Below are 5,161 nucleotides of genomic sequence, written 5' to 3' on the forward strand. Positions count from 1 at the left end.
TCAGGAAGATCTGGAGAAGGCAATGGCAGCCCACTCCAGTATTCTTGCCTGGAAAATCCCACGGCTGGAGGAACCTGGTAGGCTACAGTTCACGGGGTCGCAAAGAGTCAGACATGACTGAGCGACTTCACTTTCTTTCTTTCTTTCTTTCACTTTCAAGAGGGTGGAGGGGATTCAAGTCCATCTTGAAAAATAATCCTGCTACATCTGCTAAACCATGTTTAGCTGGATCTCCTTTTCAAAGAAACCAAGGATAGTCCTTGTTTTAAGGTCAAAAGCAAAGTACTGGGAGGACAACCTACTCCCAGTCATACTGTCCCACTTTTTCTTGCTCACAAGTGACCCTTTAAATGCCAGAACCATGGGATTCAGCTAATAGGCAATGGAAGTTGGCTGTCCATCAAGGATTACATCTTGGCAGGCCCATGAGATAGCACACAATGTCACCAAGCCACCCCAACCCCTCTACTCTCCTCCCATAAAACAACACAGAAAAAAAATAAAAAACTATTTCATTTAATCAGGAGGATCTAGCAATAAATATGTGTGCTCTCACTACCTTGCTTGTCCACTTCTCTGTGTGACCTTGGGCAAGTCAGTTTTCCTGAGCCTTTGTTTACAATCTGTAGATGAGACTGACCCAGTACTCCACAAGGCCATGGTGAGGACTCATGAATGAGGCAATGGCTGCTGACTCCCTACTACATGCCAGCACCATTATAAGCATCAGGGCTAGAATAGCGAACAAAATAGACAAAAACCACTGCCCTGCACGGGTAAGCCCTCAAAGCTTTTTGTTGAATTTACCCAAGGAAAATGAATGGGGGTGCCTCTTCCCACGACTTCACTTCTCTTTCATTACCAATATAGAGACTCTCAAAGACTTTAAAGAAACATGAAATGAAAGGTTATTATTAAAGAGTAGGCAAAGGCAATTCTTGGAGAAGGAACTGGCAACCCACTTCAGTATTCTTGCCTGGAGAATCCGATGGACAGAGGAGCTTGGTGGGCCACAGTCCATGGGGTTGCACAGAGTCGGACACAACTGAGTGGTTCAGCAGCAGTAGCAGCCTCTCCCTAGGAGATCTGTCAAACACAGCCTCCAGTCCACTCACAAAGGAAAACTCCAGCAGGCAAGGCAATTGGAGCAGAGAAAATGGAGCCCAGTGAGGCCTCCTAACCAGGATGATTTATCTCTAGTTCAATATGGTACAGGGCTGTGGCTCCTGGAGCTTTAAATATTAAGGCTTTCATTATGACTGTTTCATTATCTCAGGCAGTGCGCTACAGGAGACAAAGTGGCTTAGTGTGACCGGGTGAAAGGTGAGACTGGCTGGGGTCAGGAACAGAGAGCTCCTGGAGGCAGGACCATGACTCGGGGAGCAGACCCCACCTGGTGCTGCGCACTGTGGGCACGCACAGAGGGCACAGCGGCACCTGGGGGGCTGCCAGACCTGCCCCAGGACAGCCGAGAGCCTGGGGAATTTCTGGGTGAAGACTTCTTCTAGAAGATGGCCGAGAACTTCTGCCTGGTCAACACAGCAGATCGATCCAGGGCCTCTGCAGGCCCAACGTCTGGCTCAGTTCCATGAGGCCAGCAGCCCTAAGCCAACTCCAGCCCTTAGCCTCCCTCCTGCCCTCCCTGGTAGCTCAGCTGGTAAAGAATCCATCTCCAATGCAGGAGACCCTGGTTAGATTCCTGGGTTGGGAAGATCCCCTGGAGAAAGGGTAGGCTACCCACGTCAATATTCTTGAGCTTCCCTGGTGGCTCAGAAGGTAAAGAATCTGCCTGCAGCAAGGGAGACCCGGGTTTGATCCCGGGGTTGGGAAGACCCCCTGAGAAAGGAACAGCTACCTACTCCAGTAATTTTGCCTGGAGAAATCCATGGAAAGAGGAGCCTGGCAGGCTACAGTCCATGGGGCTGCAAAGAGTCAGACACGACTGAGCAACTTTTCTCTCACTCTCATTGCCCTCCCTCATGACTCACCTTTCAGAGCCTCCCCTGGGCTCTTGCCCCTGTTACCTCATCCCAAAGTGAGACCTCCCCTATTGGTCTGGGCCTTCCGCAGTTTTCAGTGCTTACCCAGCCTGTGTCCCTGCTCCTTGCTGTGATCAACTATCCCAGGGCTGGTGTGAGTGAATGCATCTTAACTGAACTGCAACACTGATTCACTAAATATAAATTTAAGTACTTTCTACAAGTCTTCTGGAGACTATTTCTTAACCCAAGGGAATAATGGATGTGGAAATTTATGACTACAGGAAAGTGTAGGGGGATTAAAGATAAGATAGGGGCATTTACTTATACTTGAGATGGGCTGTAGAAGTCACAATAACCTTAAGATAGATAGCAGTGAGGCAAATTTCTACAAATGAAGAATCTATGGAGAAGAGAGCTTAAAGGGCTTTCTCTCAAGAGTCACATAGTTAGCAAAAGACCCACCAGGATTTTCCGAGTCTAAATTTGCAAGCCCCTCACCTCGCATGAGACGAAGGAGAACTAGGGTTAATAAAACATGGGGTGGGGGCGCCTGGAGAGACAAGGATTCCCCTAACATCTGCACTGAATCCACTCCCGCACTTTCCTTTTTTTTCTGATAAGGGGTTGGTTCATTTTTTGTTTTTATTGAAATATAGTTTATTGACAATGCTCTGTTAGTTTTAGGTATACAATAAAGTGATACATATACTCTTTTTTTTTTTTAACATTCCCTTCCATTATAAGTTATTACCAGATAGCGAGTATAATTCCTCGTGCTATGTAGTGGGCCCTTGTTGTTTATGTACCTTATATATAGTAGTGAGTGTATTTTAATCCCAAACTGCTAATTTATCTCACTACCCCTCCTTTGGTAACCATAAGTTTGTTTTCTATGTCTATGAGTCTATTTCTGTGTTGTAAACAAGCTTTTTTAAAATTTCACATGATACGAGCGATATCGCAAGTGTGTAAGTGGTACGTGACATTTGTCCACTCCCTCACTGTCACTCCTTCCCTGAGTAGGAGTAGGCTACCCACTCCAGTACTCTTGAGCTTCCCTGGTGCCTCAGAGGGTAAAGCATCTGCCTGCAATGCGGGAGACAGGGATTCGACCCCTGGGTCAGGAAGATCCCCTGGAGAAGGAAATGGCAACCTGCTCCAGTATTCTTGCCTGGAGAATCCCATGGACAGAGGAGCCTGGTGAGCTACAGTCCATGGGGTCGCAAAGAATCGGAAACAACTTCACTTTCACTTTCACTCCTAGCCTGGCAACGCCCTAGACTGAAGGGTGGAGCTGAAGCCATCAAAGGAAGAAGCCAGGCTGTAGGGACCCCCCTGAGCCAACAGTGGATGAAAACATTTCAGGTGTTCCCTGGACCTCATCTGAGAGCTCAGAGGTCCAAAGCAGCTGCTTCTGACTCAGGACCCCTGGCCTCAACAGGGCCGCTTCTCCAGACTTCACCCTGGGCTTCATTGAAGCTCAGACGGCCAGTGGAGCAAGCTTCAGCCTCACAGCTGGTCGTGGCTTACAACGCCAGCCCTTCTGACACTGGCATTTCCAGCCCTTCCAACACTGGCGTTTTCGCAGCCTTCTTCACATTGCCACACTGGAGCGAGGAAGAGATATTTGAGAGAGAAGCAGGGCCTTTCCTAGACCCAGAAAGTTTTTGATTCCCCAAGTGCTGTTTTCCTGTTTTTTTCCGTAAGCCTTCCCATGAATGCTGCTTCTCAGTTCTTTCCTCGGCGGGAAGGGCGCACTGGCCTTCTCGGCCCCCTGCCTGCCTCTTTGCAGCAAGTCAGCTTAGCCTCAGCTGGGGCTCCTAATTAGGCAAGGCTTCCAGCTAGTGGGCTCCCTCGGCTCTTCCCCAGCCCAGGGTGGAGTCTGGGAGCGGGCAGGTGTCCCTAATGCCCTTTCTGCTGTCTCCTCCTCCTGATTCAGGGCCACCCTCCTCCACCCCAGCCCCACGTCCCAGCTCCTCAATCCTGCCTTGGATTTCTCTGTTTCAGACCCACTGCCTCTGACGACTACACTCCTGCTAGCTTCAGAACAGATTTTAATACATTAATTTTGTCCTCTACATCCCTGCCCCTGGCACATGGGATCATCATATCATGCCTACCCAAGCACGCGGTGAGAGGAAAGGGGCCTTGGGCTTAGAGCTAGGTGACTCAGGTGTGATCCCGGCCCTGCCTGGGATCTTGTTAACTGTATGGCCTTACTCGGGACGTCATCTCTGAGCCTCTGTTTACTCACTTGATAAAGGGGGAGGAAACTAAGACCTGCCTGACTCCCCCAGCTCTTGTGAAAGTCAAATAAAATCATATACTTAAAGGGGCCAATGAATACTATTCCCATCCTCCCTTTTGGAGCTTAGTACTAGTTAAGAAAAAAGATGAAAATGAAGCAGTGGGTTTTCGAAATCAGTTTAGCGTACTTCCCTGGCAGTCCAGTGATTAAGCCTCCATGCTTCCACTGCAGAGGGGGCAAGTTTGATCCTTGGTCAGGGAACTAAGATCCCACATGTCTCACAATATGGCAAAAAAAAAATAAAATAAAATAAACACCAAAAACTTATTTTTAATTGGAGGATAACTGCTTTACAATGCTGTGTTAGTTTCTGCCATGCATCAGCAGGAATCAGTCACAGATATACATATGTCCCCTCCCTCTTGAATCTCCCTCTCACCTCCCCCCTATTCCACTCCTCTAAGTTGTCAGCACTGGGTTTGAGCTCGCTGCGTCATATAGCAAATTCTCGCTGGCTATCTATTTCACATATAGCAATGCGTGTGACTCAGTGTTGCTCTCTCAGTTCGTCCTGCCCTCTGCCTCCCCCGCTGTGTCCACAAGTCTGTTCCCCATGTCTGTGTCTCCACTGCTGCCCTGCAAACACGTTCATCAGTTCCATCTCTGTAGATTCCATATATATCTGCTAATAAACAATATTTTGTTTTTCTCTTTCTGACTCACTCACTTCACTCTGTATAACAAGCTCTAGGTTCATCCACCTCACTACAACTGACTCAAGTTCATGCCTTTAACGGCTGAGTAATATTCCATTGTATACATGTACCACAACTTCTTTATCCACTCATCTGTCATTGGATGTCTAGGTTGCTTCCATGTCCTGGCTATTGTAAATAGTGCTGCTATTAACTTTGTACATGTATCAAAGTTC

The sequence above is a fragment of the Budorcas taxicolor genome, chromosome 3 (genome assembly GCF_023091745.1).
Source record: "Budorcas taxicolor isolate Tak-1 chromosome 3, Takin1.1, whole genome shotgun sequence".
In the NCBI taxonomy this organism is placed as follows: domain Eukaryota; kingdom Metazoa; phylum Chordata; class Mammalia; order Artiodactyla; family Bovidae; genus Budorcas; species Budorcas taxicolor.